Source organism: Parasteatoda tepidariorum, chromosome 6, assembly GCF_043381705.1.
Source record: "Parasteatoda tepidariorum isolate YZ-2023 chromosome 6, CAS_Ptep_4.0, whole genome shotgun sequence".
NCBI classification, from domain to species: domain Eukaryota; kingdom Metazoa; phylum Arthropoda; class Arachnida; order Araneae; family Theridiidae; genus Parasteatoda; species Parasteatoda tepidariorum.
The window spans coordinates 16,339,312-16,358,077 of NC_092209.1; the positions used below are offsets into that span (position 1 = coordinate 16,339,312).

At 33.2% G+C, this 18,766-nt stretch overlaps 1 pseudogene; it reads right to left on the reverse strand.

The window, feature by feature from the left end:
• Positions 1-8,016: 8,016 nt before the first annotated feature.
• On the reverse strand, positions 8,017-8,074 carry LOC122269640 (U4 spliceosomal RNA; annotated as a pseudogene).
• Positions 8,075-18,766: the final 10,692 nt, after the last annotated feature.

Consider the following 18,766-nt stretch of genomic DNA (forward strand, 5'->3'; position numbering starts at 1 on the left):
GCTTAGGAACCGCTCAAATAATGAGTAAACACCTAACGGAGGAAGGGAGTTTGCTGATTTTTGATGACAAGGGGAGAGGGGGGAATAAAGCAATTCTTGCATAAAACATTACAGTCCCTTTATTTTCAAAATTTTCTTAAAAAGCAAAACAAAGAGTTAAGTGTGGCATCTCTGCTATATTGCATCATATCTTGTGAAGCGAACTGAAGTGGTCCCGGTCTTCACAGTATAAATGCTGTGACGTGGATTTGATTTTTGCTCCATTTTTTCGATTACGTAAATAGCTTATTTTTTCCTATGTGATTCAGACTTCTTGTAATCGCACTTGTTTTTTTATCAATTATTATTCAATTCGATTTTGCTAGTATTCACTCCGTTGTTAATTTGTAAATATTTTTTATTCGATTATAGGTTATGTTTTCCTTTGTTATTCAGACTTCTTGTAATCGCACTTGTATCTTATCAATTAAAATTCTGATCTTTTTTTTCTTTTTTTTTCTCTTATATTATTCATTTTACTGTTCTGTATATTAATCACTCGACCGCAATCGACCTTTGGCAATTTAATCTCAGATGTAGAGGCTAGTGCCACAAGGCAGGTACTTTGACCAATACGCTTGCTTTAAAGCATCATTGATTTTTGCTCCTTACGTAATCTTTTTCAAACAGTTTATTTTTACCGAGAGCACCCTGCGAGTGTGGAATCTGTTGTGTTTTGCGTAAATAAATGCTTTCTTTGGACATATACACTAGTCCTATATCCTTAATCCGGGATAATTCCAGAATTTGTCTCCAGATTTGTCTACATTTAGCAAAAATTAAACATGAAAAAATTTAAAAATGTAGAATAAAATTTGAATTCGAAGGAAGAAAAAATCGGAAAATAACATCTTCGAAAGGTTTTAGTTTTTAACATAAACAATTAAGGAGTGAAAGTTTCAACGAAGTACGTAGCACTGAAGTTTTTTCAGGTAGTACTAAAAATTCTATAAAATGAATTAAAATGTAAACTTCGTTTGCGGTAGTTAAGATTTACGTATTACTTCTTTTTATTAGAACTTCATCCTAAAACTAGATAACTGCAGTCAAAGTTAAAATAAAAATGAGAAAAGCAGCTATGAGACATACAGTTGTTGCTGTGACGTCAACATGAGGCAAGAATGTGACATATTCCCGTTTCAACTTAGTCGCAATTTCATCACAATTTCATTACATCTTGATTCTGTTGAGACGTGAATAAGTCACATCTTTGTCACACGTTGACCCAATTAAGACTCGAATCAGATTATGTCACATCTTCGTTATTCGGTGATCATGATGAAACGCAAATGAGTCAAAATTTCCACCCACCATGACCGTATTGAGGCGTGAATATGTCCCATCTTCGTCACATGGTGATGTCACTGCGACAACTAAATGTCTCAATGTAGTCTCATGTTGACGTCTACAAAATGTGACGTCACCAAAGGTGGACGTAGTAACCTTTTTAGAAACACACATTGACGTCGCAGAAGTGACTTCGCAGTTGGATTTCCGTGACTGTCGTATTTTTGTCGCAATCTGGTAACCGTGTCATCGGGGGTACAGTATTTCGATCAATTACCAAATATTTGGGTAACTATTAGTGATTCAATTTCAACCTTGATTTTGTTTATGTATTCCTACAATTCATATTTGAAGAAAGAAAAAAAAGGAAGAAAACCTTAGCTAATAATAATAATGTAAACAAATTTTATTATTTTTTTCATTATTTTTTAAACAAATTTTATTATTTTTTCATTTTATAAAAGCAACAAATATTGAAAATCGATATAAAAATAATTATACGTTATGATCAGCCAGTTATTGACGAATACTATAATTTTACCTAATCTAAAAAATCTGCCTAAATTGTAAAATAAAAGAATTAAAGAAATATTTAGATTGATAATAATTAAAAACTCATAGTTGTTATCTGGAACATAAATTGAATAGTTATAATACCGATCTTAAATATTAAGATCACCATTAATAATTTCAATAATTTTGGCAACATTTTTATATGTGATATATTTTATAAGTCATAATTATAGTAGTTTCTAATGTAATTTTGCAAGTAATTTTGTAAATAATGTAATTTTGCAAATAATGATATTATAATATCACAACACAGAGTAGCATCAAAGTCACATTATGACCTTCTTGAGACTATTCAAGAAGCTCACACCCGTGACTGTGATTGCTATGACCGTTTTTGACTTTATTATATGACGTCACTGTGACAATCTGTGCTATCTGGGTTACCTGTTAAAATAAAAGACTTGATATGATTTTAAACAATAATAAAACTTTGAGAAATAGTTCTAAAATGCGGCATATATTATCAACTAAACACTGATAGTAATGATGAAAGAAAGAAAGAAATTATTTCGGCGCAGTTAAACACCCGACTTTGTATACAATACCGAAAATCAGTGATGTCTAAATTGATGAAACATTTTACATATAGCTCAGAAATTGTGTACAATGCCAATTAGCAAACCGACAAAGTATAAATTATGAATTTAATAACGATTTATTAACGTTATTTCAAAGTAATAGCTTGGAGCAACAATAAAAAATCGTGCTTTATTTTGTTTGCTTTAAAAAGAAATGCATATATTTCTGATAATCACCATGTATTATTAATAATAAAGTAGATGAGCTGTGTGGGTCATTGTCTGGCATACACTTGCCCGGTATTTTCTACATTAGTTTTCTTTTAAGGAATAGGACCATTCCCGCAATAGTCCGTTGAGGACCAGGGGGTCATGGAGGTGAGGATTCACCATTTCGGGACCAACAGAATAATTTGAGGCAAGGGTAGTCAGCATAGTCTTTCAATTGGGCACCTCCCCAATGATTGTGTACTTTTAACATTGATGTAAATCATTGTGGTAGATAGAATTCAAATTGAGTAGAAAGAGTGAAGTTTCTCTTTGTGGTAGATAAAAGAGTTAACTTGGTACATATTTCTGATGCATATCGAATTGTAAAATATCATTAAACTTGGCGTCTCTGCATGGTTAAGCTTTTTAACCCTTTCACACCGACTGTCACAAATACGTGCCAGCATAAAACCGTATCAATCAGGGTAAAAAGATAAAACTGGTAATCAAAGTATTTCTTTAGCAGTTTATTTGTGGGCGGAGTTATAATTGTTTGATTTATTTAATTCACCATTACTTTGTTCAAAATAAAACTATTTAGTTATACTTTGAATTAATATTGATTATATATGTGATTAAACTAACAATAATTAAAGTAAAAGCAAAGTAAGTCTGTCAAATCAGCAAGGACTACATTTGAGTTATCGTTTTTTATTTAATTACAACTTGATTCTGATTTTGTACGAATGCTTTTCTGAATTACCCGTCCCCAAGGAGTTAAGAGATGTTGAAAAGTAAGAAACAAAGAAATCTAATGTCATTGAAATTTTAAAATTTACTTTTTGTTCAACTTACTTGCTGTTTTATTACAAACAAATTGTCAACAGCATGCCAGCTAGGGTTGGACTGGTCATAGACCTGAAACTACAATCGTCCCCTGGGCCCAAGTTACCATAGTGGGGCATCTTTGAAAATTACGCCCCTTGGGTACCATATTCATTAAAATAAAATCAATTTTTAAATCAAAGATAAGAAGTAGCACTCTAGTTTTTTGAAGTAAAAAGCGATTTCTGAAATAAGTCAACCGGATACATCTCGATTTCCACGGTGACCGCGGAAATCGAGATATGGAAGTCACAAACTAAATGTTACATTCTAGCTTGGCGTTATTCTCGTCGTCGTTTTAAATAGCGGTTACGTGGAAATCAACACATACCGCTAAACGTTCGTATTTTTCCTAGTCACTCTATCTAGTGATGATTGTAAGAAATAAAAGCTTAATTATTCCTTATTTGTAGATAAAAATATAACTTGCTTTTTGTGCAACCAGCCCACTGTTAAAATAGATTTTGCGCTTTTTTTTTCTTCTTTTTTTTCATGTAGAGTAGGTAATAAAATACGGGATTCTTTTTTATTTAAGTTCGATTTTCAATTTTTTTTTTCCTCATTTAAGTTCGAAAGTGAGAAGATAATTATTTCTCCATTTTAAAATTATTTTATTCATAGTAACATATCTTTTTATTTTATGTCCCTTCAATAGTATTTTATCCTTTTAATATTATTTAAACTACCAAATTACTACTGTAGATGGAGCTTAAAAATATGTAATATTTTGTAGCATTTTTTCAGATAAAGTTGTAGTATTTTTTAATTTCAAAGTCTGGCAACCTTGTTTGTAGTTATTTACCGTTTGGCCAGACGGGCAAGCCATGTAAAATTAGCGAGGCATTCAACGTGTTAATTTCAGCTTGTTTCATCAATATGAATAAAATATATTTCGTAGAACTTTTTATAAGGAATTAGATTTTGAAGACATGGAAGCACGTCACTATTTAAATTATTATGAGGACTAGAGCATCTCAAATCTAAAACATCTAAGCCTAGAGCTTATGAGATGTCAGCCTCAACAGTTTGAGCCCCCTTTCGAAAAATTATCGAGAAAAAATGTCAGGAGGGTTAAAACAAAACTATTTCAACGCAAAATTATTCTTGAACTTTGTGTTTATGAATTATAGAACAAAATTACACACTTTTTTCCAGTAATATATTTTATAGATAACGCTGGTATGAACTAAGAAAAATAAATTCTATAATTTTTTTTCCTCGCATTAAACTTTCTGCAAAAAGACTTTTATAAGGTCAATAAAAAGATAAGGATTTTTAAAAAATGAAAATTAAATATTTGGCTTGTTAAATTTTTATTAAATATTTAGCTTAAATATTGGCTCTCATAACATTACTTGACTCATGTCACTAGGAATTTTTTCGCTAGTGACTTTTGACTGTTTCGCTTTAATTAAAATTTTATGAGTTGTAAGTAATACATTTAATTAGGCTTATATTCTAGCAATGAAATTTTAGTAACATATGTTAGAGAAAAACATGGAATAACATTTTGTTGTTTAATGACATGCAGTACAATTACCAAGTTTAATAATAAAAGTATCTCATATTCGTTCCTTAAGTAGGTGGAGAATTAAGAATATCATAAAAAGTAACGCCTACTTTTATTTCAGAGCTTTATTCCGAAATACGAAGTCACCAAACTGGACACCAAATTAATAAAATATCGAAAATTTTGTTGATTTTTTAAATTAAAAATAGCAGTTGGAAGTTTTGGGATATAAAATTAATGTCGTTAAAAAAATTCTAAAATTTAGGAAAATTACTGGAGGGGCAAGTGCCCCCAACGACTCTACACCAATGAAAGTAGGAGATGCTTTTCATTGTTCGAAACGAAGATGCTATTTTTAGTTCTTTCTCAATGTTTAAGACCCATGTACGTTATCAAATATATTTTTAAAATTAGGCGTTACTTTTCTTATTTCACCTTACAATTTCGAGTAAAGATCTGAACCAAACGCATGAGATGCTGTTTATTTTACAAAAGGAACTCGCAATACTTGAATCTGCCTTCGATGATACCTACAGCTCTGAAAGGTATTAGGCATATTTCACAAAAAGTAGGCGTTACTTTCCACACAATTCCGAGTACTGTACAGAATGTGATGCTTTTCGTTGTTCTCAATGAAATCAGGCCTGAAAGCGAGACGGAAAGGAGAAAATACTGGTAGGGAAACTATTTCAATATTAGATAACATTTGGGAGGAGTTTGTCTATTCTCAACAATAGCACTGTAAATAATTTATTCTCAGCGAAGAAGCAATTCAATACAAAAGTTGTATCCCTTAATAAAAATTGGTAGTTATAGATTTTTATTATTCCCGAAAAAAAGGTAAGAAATAAAATTTATTTGTTACCAGTCATTACTCTTTTCCGTCTTTATATATATATAGGCTTTCAGCCCTGGAATTATTCAGCATAGAAAAACTATACGAAGCAGAAAAGTTGAAAAATATGCTTTATTTTAATTACCGGTAAAAGTTTTTTCACATAGATGTAGTTTTTATACAGACTACTCTTCTCTGCGACAAATTTATAGCACAAATTTCGATTCGACCTAATTCGATTGGATCTTGTTACAAACGGTGTGTAAAAACTAATTTTTTCTCTCTAATTTTAATGAAATATAAATATATAAGTTTCTAAACCTTTTTCAAACAGGTACAATTAAATCACTTGACCCAAGCAATAGTAATTGTTACAGATGGATGGCAATTCTATTTTAAAAAGACACTGCGTAATTTTCACGCATACCGTTTACGTCGTAAAAATAAATATTAATGCACAGCGGGGTTCATTTTCAGAATAAAATATGTATGAAAATAATATAAAATAAATTCTTCTCCTTTTAAGATTGCTGAAATATCTTTAGATATTTTGCCTTTTGATGAAACAAAATCCTTTTTTTAGTTACAACAACAAAGGATTTGTGCTAGGTAATTAATATAGAAAATTATCAGATGCTTTTTTTTTTTTTTTTCATCTTCTGGTTACTTATGTTTCTTTCTATATAAATACACTCGGAAACAAATGTTTTGTTGCAATTTTGCTTTTAATTAAAGTACCTGATCTTACATATTTCGTTTGGAAAAATACAGATGTATATCAAAATGATATTTAGTTTAGCTTTTTGGATGAATATTTAAAAACATATGACGTTAAAATATCGCGTCTTAAATTGAGATATAGTATCGCCTACTTCCTTACCCACCCTACGTATTCCGAAAATGGGGACACTTAGTATTCATTTGAATAAGTTAAAAAAGTTCTCGTTTGGAATTGAATATGATATGGTGCTCCACTCAACAAGTGGTTCATATTTGGAAGGAAAAAAACTGCATTTTTTGTACTTAAATGGTTTAAAAATATTAAGACACCACATAAGAAACTATCTATTCATTTCTTCACTAAGCAGAATATTGTGAACAATAAAAAGATAATTGGGATTGTTTAAATATTTTTATCAAGCATCTGATGTTGTAATCGGATCATGATTAAAATAAAATATTAAAATTGTTTTCAATTAACTGTTTTGAAGGATTTAAATTGACAACATTTTGATTTCTTAGAGTTAAAACATTTATATAGAAGCATATTCTTTTACAATGATCTTCTACACTCAGAGATTGCTCGACTTTGTAAACATGTGTTTTCTTGTAGTAACGAAATTTATGCTATTCTCAGTTCAGAATTTTTCATTTTAAAAGTACTTCTTCCCAAAAAATCATATCAAAAATGCAAAGCATCATATGAAATGCAACTTTACTGTATTTATTTCATGGTTACCCAAGGGTGGGCGTAATTATTCTTAAATTTTCTTTATTTAATGTGCTACCAATTTCTTAATGCTACAATTCTTTGTGCTACCAATTAATTTATTTAATGTGCTACCAATTTGTTAATAAAAAGTTTAAGCTTGAAATGAAAAATATAGCAACTTGAGAAGACTAAAATATGAATTCAGTTNTGAGATCAGATTTTCACTGTAATATCATTATGAAAATATTAGTAACGAGAAGAATTATGAGTTTTAATTTAATATCTTATCTGAGATAAAAGCTTTGATTTTGTTATTTTAACATTTTACAAGAATTAAATAAGGTCCCATATTAGTTATTAAAAACCATACTACTAAATTGCGTACTGCGATATACATTATTAAAAATTATCTCTTTCCATAAGAATGACTCAGTATAAAGATTAATTTTTTTAATTGACTACATTAAAAATTGATAATATAGATTAATTTTACTAAAAACTAATTACAGCGATTAATTTTACAATAAAAATACTATATCGATTAAATTAACTAAAAACTAATCATATCGATTATTAACAAAAGCACTTAATCGATTAATTTATACCAAGTTTTATAAATAAAAACGATTAATCTATATAAAATATCGATTAAATCTATATCGAAATAATAACAGTCACTGCTATTTGTCACTGTTACTTTTGGGTCCCAGCAGTTTTGCCCATCTCTACAATAGTCACGCCTCGGTAGAACCTCATTGGCTATGACACTGCCTCTGCGCAAAGCTAACGATTGTTGAAAATTGGTAATACTTATAAACTTAATTTATCTAATATATTGGTAGCATTTAGAAATTAAAAAATTTTGTTTATTGTATTGATATTTTTTGTTCTCCAAATAAATCAGATAATCTGAAATCTGTGTTTTTTAATTTAATGCCATTATTTTTATCTAATATTTATGATGCACATTAGTCGGAAACTGGTCTTGTCATGTTCTTCATTGTTCTTTCTATGCACGTTTCCCTACCTTTTATATGGCTTTGCGAATGAGCTATCACGGTCTTGCAAATTTAAAATTAATTAAATCCAACACGCTTGGCAGCATATTTACGTTTATGTAAAAATTTGATAATTTTTTTTTCATTTGATTTTTTGACAATCTCAAATTTCATTTTTTAAAATATATAGATTTTGATATTAGTTATATGGAGGGTGGTTTTTGTTAACATAGGGAGAAAAAAAATTTCTTCGAATCTTTAAATGCACTCTTAAAAGGTATCATTCGGTATTAAATTACATCCCACAAGCTTTTCAGTATATTTACGTTTATGTGCATATTTGATAATTTTTTTAGATTGATAAGTTTTTTTTTTCATTTAATTTTTTGAGAATCTCAAATTTCCTTTTTTTTTTTTTTTTTTTTTTTAACATTTTAAAGTTAGTTATATGGAACGTGGTTTTTATTAACATAGGGCAAAAAATTGTCTTCGAATCTTTCAATGCACTCTTAAAAGGTATCTTAGTATTAAATTAAATCCCACAAGCTTTTCAGTATATTTACGTTTATGTACATATTTGATATTTTTTTTATTTTTTGAGTCATTTGATTTTCTGAGAATCTCAAATTTCTTTATATATATATATATATATAGATTTTGATATTAGTTAAATGGAAGGTGGTTTCTATTAACATAGGGATAGACAAAAAATTTTCTTCGAATCTTTCAATGCACTCTTTAAAGGCAGAGATGCCAACTGCTCCAGGCACGCCAAAATAATTTTTAAAAAAAACGGTAAATAACTACAAAATAAATTTTGCAGATTATTTTTGCTTGCTTTTTAAGAGGTATAGCATGACATAAGTACTTAGACTGATTTCTTTTTCGGAGTACTTGTCCGCGAAGCGGACACTCCACTCCTTCATCATGATGTAGTGCCCGTAGGCGTCTGAAGTACTATCGTTAGCAAGAGATACTAGAAGAAGCTTTGGTCGACGCAGGTTTATACTCTGTGTCTGGCTTACTAAATGTGAGATTGTGGATCAATAATAGATTGAGAACTGATTAAGAGTGGGATAAGTTAGGTAAAATACTAGGGGTGGATACCCCCGAGTCAGCGATCACATGAAGGTCCTTTCACCTCTCTGGGAGTATCCATGGTAATTATAATAGGGGGGGGGATTATTTTATTTATAATGCTTTGAGAGGATGCAATCTGATAATAAGAACGAGGTAATTGGATTGTGCTGTATCATACCTGGTAGTAGATCCTTATTTAAGAGTTCATTAAAGCCTACTGGATCTGGGTCTTTGCTAATATATTCGCTGATGGTATTTAATTTCAGATCATTTCTGATAGCATTATTTGCTAGATTGTATGGAGCACCGGTGATACGTCTCAGTAGCTTGTTTTGGGTTGTTTCAAGCTTTTTAGTTGAGTTTGGTTTATACATCCCCAGGCAGGGCATGCGTAAGTTAATATAGGCCTTATACACATTGTGTAAAGCGTTTTTTTTTTTTTTTTTGAGATTCAGGGGTAGTGGAGAACTGGAGTTAATGATTGGTCTCAGGCAGCTATATGCAGCATGAGCCTTATTGATAAGTTTTTTAACTTGCAGGTTCCAAGTTAGTTTGTTGTTGAGAGTGAGGCCTAGGTAGTCAGCCTGGTTAACTATAGGGATGATTTTATCAAAGAGAATAACATTATTATTGATGTTACCCTTATTCTTTTTTCGGCTGATCAGCGTTAGTTTGGATTTCTCTGCGTTAATCAGGATTTTATTGTCCTCACACCATGTCTCTATAGTTGGCATAAGATTGTTCAGATTTATTACAGCTTGGTTAGCATTTAAAGATCTAATGGCCATGGCCGTGTCATCGGCATAGTATGCAATCATTTGGTTGATTTGATTATTGCAAGAGGGAAAATCATTTGTATAGATTGAATATAGGATCGGACCTAAGATACTACCTTGCGGTACACCCGCATGAATATTCTTTTTAGTAGAAAGTTGATTGTTCAGTCTTATTTGAAAAGTCCTATTGCTGAGGTAGGAGTCAATAATTTTAATTATATTGTAAGGTAGATTTTGGTTGATAAGTTTAGTTATTAGAGCTTTATGCCAGACGCGGCCAAACACTTTTTCCACGTCTAGCATAAGCAGGGCAGTGGATTCTTTCTTAAAGATGCCGTCGCTGATAAAGTCAATTAAGCGGATCAGCTGCTTTGTGGTAGATAGTTTCTTCCTGAATCCATATTGTTCTTTCGGCAGAAAGGTTAGTAGTGGTTCAAGTCTGTTGAGAATAATTCTTTCTAGAATTTTTCCCAGTGTGGGAAGCAGGCTAATAGGGCGAAAATTCTCAGGATGTCTTGAATCTTTGCCTGGTTTCGGAAACAAAATGATGATAGTATTTTTCCAATTTGTGGGGAAAAAATTCAGGTTATGGCAAGCATTGAAGATGTTCATGATATCATTGAGCTTATTTAGTGGTAGTTGTTTAATCATTCGATTATTAATATTATCTTCACCAGGAGATTTTCTGTTACTTAGTTTTTTAATAATATTGTTTAGTTCATCTTGATTAACATTATCAATGGGATTGCGGCTGTTGTTGCTGATAAAGTAATTTTTATATATTAAGTTGATCTACTCATCGGCATTGTTATTACTGGGGAACGTATTTAATGAGAATTGTTTCTCTATAGTACCTGCAAATATTTTGATTTTATCATAGTCGCTATAAATGTTTCTATTATTGAAAATAATAGGTTTGCTTATAACTTTAGTGGTTTCAAGTGACTTGGACATTTTCCAGATAGTCTGATGGGTAATGCTTAGGTTCGCAACTTTATCATGCCAGTTATTTTTGCGATGGTTAACACAAAGTTCTTTAATTTATTTTATAAGTTTATTGAGTTCTCTTTTATCAGTAGGATTTCTATACTTTTGCCATTGTTTTCTTACATAGTTTTTATAGTGAATATTCTCTTTAATGTCTCTTGGTAGCTTTTGATAATTATCAGCATCTTTTATAGCTGTAGTGGCATCGTTTAAAGCATTTTGGATTTCATTAGTTAGTTGGTTGATATTATTTTCAACGTCTGACTCATTATTTGGCAGGGGGTATTCACTCTGTTCAGTAAGTATATTGTGGAAGAGGTTCCAGTTTATTCTCTTTGCATTAGTGGTGTTTTCCATTTGATGTGTGCCTATAACAGCAATGACCGGTGTATGGTCGCTGGATAATTCAGTAACTGTGTAGCAGATTTATATGATTGTTTACAATGAAAATATCAAGGAGATCAGGCTGATGGTGGATGTTGTGCGGGAAGTAGGTTGGCTCGGTGGGGGCAACAACAGTGAGGTCTTGCTTTTTAATAATGCTGTGAAGATTTTTGCCATTTTTATTATTGACTCTGACACCCCATATAGTATTTTTGGCATTTAGGTCGCCGCCAAGCATGCAGTTTATGTTATTTGAGAGTAGGGAATTAATTTCATCTTCTGTAATGATGTTGCCTGGTTTATTATATAGTGATGTAAACTTGATAAAGTCTTTATTATTTTTATAGAGCAAGATTGAGGTTTCTTCGAATCCATCTTCGATCAGATGTCGTTTTAGGTTCAATTGGCTCTGGGGGTTGTAACTTTGTCTCGGCCGCTGGCTCCTTCTCCTTCGTCTGGTCAATAGCTGTTGGAGTAGTTTGGGAGTCTTTCCCTGCTGATATCTCATTTGGTGTGGTGGGAGAAGGCTTTGCTTTTCTGGCTTTCAGGATCTTGATTGCTTCTCGTGCTCCAGCAGCGAGTACTTGATAGTATTCATCATTCGCTGCTAGAAAAATCTCTATGTAGATGTTCTTCACTCTGTCAATTTTATCGATATCGATCGTTATGGATAGTAGATGATCTGTAATATCAAAGTAGTCATAATATCTTTGCGGTAGATACCGTTTATCTAACGAAGGTGCTACATCAATAGAGGAGACTCGTGAGCGGCTGGAAGGTGAACCTTTCCGCCGCGGGCAGTTCGGTGATACGGCATGATTCGCACAGAGCTAGACTCAACACGTCCGCACTCTGCAAAGGCTTGAGCTGGAATTGGTGGTGTCTCAAGCAGGTAGTATCACAAGCAGGTGTCTCAAGCATTTTTTTTAGTAAAGAATATGTTCGGTTTAAATATAAAATTCATATATATGAATATATATGAAATCATATCTATGTCGTAACCAGTCATATATATGAAATTTAAGCTGTAGTGGTATATACGATTGCGTAATTAAAAAGATGATAAATCAATACAAATAACGTTTCAATTATTTTTAACCTTATTAGACACCTGTGGCATCTCTGTGTGTTGCAATCTGTAACGTCAATGATAGTTTCCAAGGCACCAAATGGATATTAATCTTTCAAATTGTTTTTAAAAGAAATATAGAGGTAACTACGAGTTATATCTTTCAAGTTGTTACTTTTCTGAAATGTTTCTTTTCTTCGTATTTTTTTTCTTTCTATTTTTCATTAATTTGAGGAATACTACATGGAAATTGCCAATTCTAGGCTATTATTCTTCCTCAGATCAACATACAAAGAATTTCAAAAGCAAAATTTAAAATAAATAAATTAATAAAATACGTTTTTTCCCCGCTTAATTTCAACACACCTTAGGAGCACGCCTATTCTATTTAATCTTTTCAATCAATAAAGTCTCTCACAAATGAGAAATATATGGCGCAATTATTATTGTTATTTACAGAAGAATAAGTTTCTACTAACTTCGCGCGTCGCCTTTTATTAACCGTTCATCCTCTGCTTCAAGTTTATTTTATGAGCTTTTCTTGTAATGTAGGCGTTACTCGTTCGGGTATAAAGCAAATAAGTCACACGTGTATGGTATCTTTTACGACTTCCTTTTATATGGGATTTCTTGCCGATGTAATGAACTTTCATCCAGTGTTTCAGAAATGTTATACTCCGAGGGTGTAGGTAACTGGTAGAAATGTTTAACATAAGCCTATACCATTTATAAATAGTAAATTGAAATCTAATTTTAAATGAAAAATATGTCTACCAGTTCTTGTGATTATTAATTATTATTACATTTTATTTATAATTATATAATTTTAGCGATCAAAAGCCCAACATCAAAGTTACCGAAGCTCTACGATAGTGACTGACTGTGTGTCGTCACTGGTCGTATGAGCGAGCTAAGTAGTAATAGATTCTGTTGATTGTCACCCCTATCTCCAGTGTAGTCCGAACGGATCAGATACGAAGGTAGGTATTAAAAATAAAGGTATATAAAACATTTTTTTTAAACAGATTGATGATAGATGGCAGCCCTACTCTTACATACAAGCGACTAGGTACAGAACGATTCCATAATACAAACGGATTTAGAAAGGGGAAAATGAGCTCGATATCGGGAAACGTTGCTGGTGAGAGCATCAGCTTAGCAAAATATAGCCTTATTTTAGCGTCAACATTGGAAGCCAAATTTTGGAAATCTGAAAAATAAAATTTGAATTATGATCTTTAGTGTAGTTTGTTTTTTTGAATTGTAATTACATATTTATGCAATATAATGTGTTAAGGCCGGGGAATCTTGGTTGAATCGTGACAAAAGATCGAAAATATTTTTAAGAAAGTGGGACATCATTAATGGACTGACCCAGAGCCTCATTGGGCTATCTCCATTTCTATCTAAGATCTTGAAGTAGTAAGGGTAGAGTGGGGTAAGAAGGATTGAAGAAGGCGTAGAACCTCTTCATTTTTCATCAGCTCTTGCAGTTCTTTAATTAGCGAGACGAGTCTGTGTGCAGATGAGGCTGGGGAGGACTTTTTCCTTCTGAAATTCTTTCTACAGGGGCGGGCCTCGTACTCTGAGTAGTTGGATGTGTGAGCTCTGCTGCAGTTACAACAAGTTGCAGGAGTATCTTTGGATTTCTTGCACTGGAAGGAGTAGTGCCCTTCGGCACACTTCATGCATTTTGGTTGGTCGGTACAAGAATTCTGGGTGCGTCCAAAAGCTTGGCATTGATAACACTGCAGCGGCCGTGAAATCTCTCTATGTTGACCTGGAAATCTCTGATCTCCTCGGTGTGGAAAATCTTCATATGGTTGGTCAGCTGCCGGATGACGACTAGGAAAAGTGGGAGGAGCCTATAGGCCCCGTTCACCCTCTTCTTGAACTGAATGATTTTATGTACTTCGATATTCAACTTACCTAATTCTAGGGAAATTAAATCAGGATTAAAGTCCTTAGGGAGTCCACGGAAAAGCACTTTCAGAAACTTGGTTGGTTTCTTTAAAGCATTATCAGTGGGAGAGGTTTTGATTTCGGCTTCCTCGGCGGTCTCCATCGGGGCTGGTGGGGGTGACTCCGGCGGCGGAAGAGCACTGGAAGGTGGCGGGAATGCTGCGGGCTAGGGTGGGGAAGAGGCCTTAGTTTCCCTGGCTGACTTTTTCTTCTTCTTCTGTCTCTACTTGGTCGGAGGCTCTTTGTGAGGGTTTTCTGTATGCGCTAGTTCGGACGCCGAAGCTTCCTCTTCAGGTTCAGTGGTCTCAGGTAGAATGCTGGGCTCAGGAACGGGCACAGGCTCTGTTTGGTTTTCCATTTCCAATTCGGGTGTTGGAGTAGGAGCAGGGTCATTCTTGGATAATAATTCCAGGAAGAAGTTAGTGTTGAATCTGCTGTTCCGTTTAGTATAGTTATTCCCCTAAATTTAAACATCGCGTTGTGTATTTCTTCCCTTACCTAAGTTAATTATTAATGATCCACCGATTCTCCAGCATGGGATACCTTACCTGTTTACCTGCAAAGTAAAAATTAACACCCTCATCACACAACTAGAAAATAAATGCTCTCTAAGGTATTAGTACTGCTTGGAGATTATGCACTTATCATATCACCTCATTAACTCTTAGCCATTAGGTTTGGTATATGAAAAACTACCACTATAATACCATACCACGTGTGGCCACTAGACGTGAGCTTCCTCCCACCAGCACTAACTCATGTGGCATACATTCGGGTTACCCTCCTCCACACATAACATGCCAATATGCCTTACCATAAGGCACGGATTACACTACTCTAAAAAAGATTTTATCACTTCATTGGGATAATCAACCATTTTTACAGGAGCTCTTCCACCACCTCCTCCGCTCGTGAACATCAACAGAATTCCTTTTGAAAACATCAATTTTTTCATCCAACCCAGTGTGTTGCCACCATACAGTATTACAAAAGTACAAATTAAACTTACGACCAAAAGTGAAATATATAAAATTAAAGGTTTATATTAATCTATTCTTAGTTAAAATTATAACACTTAACAATAAAACTTAATTATTACATTTATATAAAAACATTAAAAGTTCAGAAAAAAGGTTTATTTTTACTGTCATTATTATAAGTTTTAAGACTCATGCTGCCACCTATTGGCACAAAAATAAATTCAAAAAAAAGAAACTGTAAATTAACTTTTATCAGTACCCTGCTGAGTTTAGTTGAAAGATTTTCGAATATCTCAGTGGCATTCGTAATCGCAACATCTAGGTCTGCGGAGGCATCTCCAGTCGAGTCTTGTCTGCGGTCGGAAGGTAAAACCTTGCCGCCGCTTGCAGTTCGTTTATACGGCATGATCTGTATCGGAGCTTGAGTGAGCACGACCTACTCTCGATTCAGTCGGCTATCGAGCCTTACCAAATTTTATATCCCTTCATTTGGTACCCAAAATAAATTTACTAAAAGACTTGGTGAATTTGAAAGAAAACAAAAGATTATAATGTGTATCAATATGCTGTCCACTTTAATTAATAAACTGCAGTTATTTTTTATTCTACTTCAAACTACTTAAATAATATATATTTTTTCATTGCATAATTTTTTAGATGTACTTTTAAACTAATTTATCCATTATCCCGTAGTGATTACAATCTAACATTTTGTCCCATTAAAATTAAGATAGATTAATTTCAATATGTAACACAGCAGGCATTTTAAATGCTAAAAATAAAATTATGGAAAGGAGAAGTACACAAAAACACCAGGTTCTAGGCACCACTTAGGCTCGAACGACTTGGCAAATATATATTTTATATCATACATTCATGTTCAAAAATATGTTATCCTTAGTATTACAAGTACGATATCATTTACTTTTGGATATAATGCAATTCCACCTATTAATAACTGAAATTTACTTCTTAAGATAATAGGTACTGTACCACTGAGTGATCAATATTAAATTTGAAAAAGCTTAAGATTCAAACTGGATTATCCAAACTAGCATAGCAGGGGATATTCATAACAGGAGATTCATCATAGCAGGGTTAATTTTGTTGCTACCCATACATTTTATTCTTTCACCAATATCTCTAGAATTAAACACTAAACTTCAATGACAATAGTAGTAGGTGGTTTTAGAACTACCATTCTCTTTAGTTCCGGAATTCTTGACATGCATTACATGATTTTCATGTTCAATATTTTCTTTCTAAGAAGAAAATGAGTCTAACGAAGAAAATTCAAAAATTTCCTTCTAGATTTTAATATCATGTGTCTGTTCAACATGAAAATCCATTTTCGCTTTAGACGGAAATGTTTCATTACAAACAGCACATTTGATGCCGGATCGAGATCCGAACGGCATATTTTCCAAACTTTTATCCGGATGCTTCAGACGTATATGTTTATACAAATTGGAACTCGTTGAATATATCTTTTCACATTTGTGTTGAATATCATCCATTATAAACTGCAGCTCGCAAATAACCAAATTAAAAATAACAACAAAAGAAACTAACTTTAAAGTATAGAAAAATTAAAACAAAAGCAAAACAGATAACAATAATAAAAGCAAAAACTTAACAAAAAAATTCAACAAATTAGATATTTTTAATGATTTCGAAAATGACAGCAAATGTCGCAAAAAATAAACATAAACAAATGCGAACGGTGACGACAAACCTTTGAAATTCAGCCAATACGCCAAGGAAGAGGATGAAAAAATCTCCAATATTCTCAATGCAATTTCTCTCTTTCCCTATTTTTACTCTTCCGACGAAACTCTAAGTTTTCAACGTTATGGAATCGTCCGCCCCCTAGTTGCTTGTCTCTTACATGCACTTGTTCTGTCTACCTAAGTGGGATTACAAAACTTAGCGTACATCAATATTTAATTTGTTAATTGCATGTTGGACTAAAGTAGCATTCAGAGTTCCTGACCGCGACGCGGACAATTGACTCTTTCATGTACAGCGAAACCCTTGGGTGACAGAAATTTAACTGTAATGACAGAAAATTATGAGAGAGTGGCTGTATCAGTCATAGGCTTATACTTTAAGTCTGGGGCTTAACTGCGAGTGACATGGCAACCCTTACCGAAAGCATTAAGCAGATCCCGATCTGCGTCCAGAGACGGTTGCTACAGTGTTTCAGATATCAGGGCATCGGACACTCTCTACGAAACTGCTCTGTCCACCCAAGCTGCTTGAAGTGTGCCGAAAGGCACTTCTCATATCAGTGCAAGAAAACTCGAGACACCCCAGCCAAATGCTGCAACTGTCTGAAAGACCGTACTTCAAATTTCTCTGGGTGCGAAGCCCGCCCTAGTAGAAAGAGCCCACGTGCTAAAGAATCATCACCCGCTACAACAGCGCATCGACTCGTATCCCTCATGAAGGAACTTCAAGATCAACTTAAGAATGAAGAAGTGCTTTGCCTTCTACAAGGAATACCCAAGGGGACCTCCCCAGCTCTATGAAGATCAGGCTCCAACTCATGCTCTACTCCATCAAGGGCTTAAATTTTAGCTACATCACCACAATACTTCTGGAACATATGACTACTTAGCATATGACTAACAGAATCGGTCAGTGGTGCTTCCTCGCCAAATACCGAGATCAATTCAATATCCAGCAGGACGAAGTGTAGTGATAATAATATAATAATTTCGGTAAATACAGGAAGGTCACAGGAGACTAAAAATATTAGAAGTGGTTAAAGCGCAATTCATGTATAATTTAAATAAATATATACATTAGCACGTTCACGCCGGGAAAAGTGAAAATACTGGTACAGGAGAAGAGAAAATACTGGTAGAAGAACTATTTCAATATTAAATAATATTTGTGAGGAGTTAATCTATTCTCAACAATAACAATTCACTGTAAGGAAATTTATCACGGAACTTGAACTTGAACTGGAGTTGACAACTGACTCCTTTATCTGAGGTGATGCCCGTGGGCGCCTGTAATGATGTTGATGGAAAAATTTATCACTTTTACTTACTTTATTTAAAAACAACTGGGCACCTGGGCCGCGCAGCGACCCCTATCCCATTCATCGTGAAATTACAACAATGAGGTAAAATCATTTTGAATATAAGCAGTCGTTGTGGTAGCTTTACAATAATATTACCATGATTAGAGAAAATACAAACTTGAACAGAGATATTTACAGTAATGAACATTA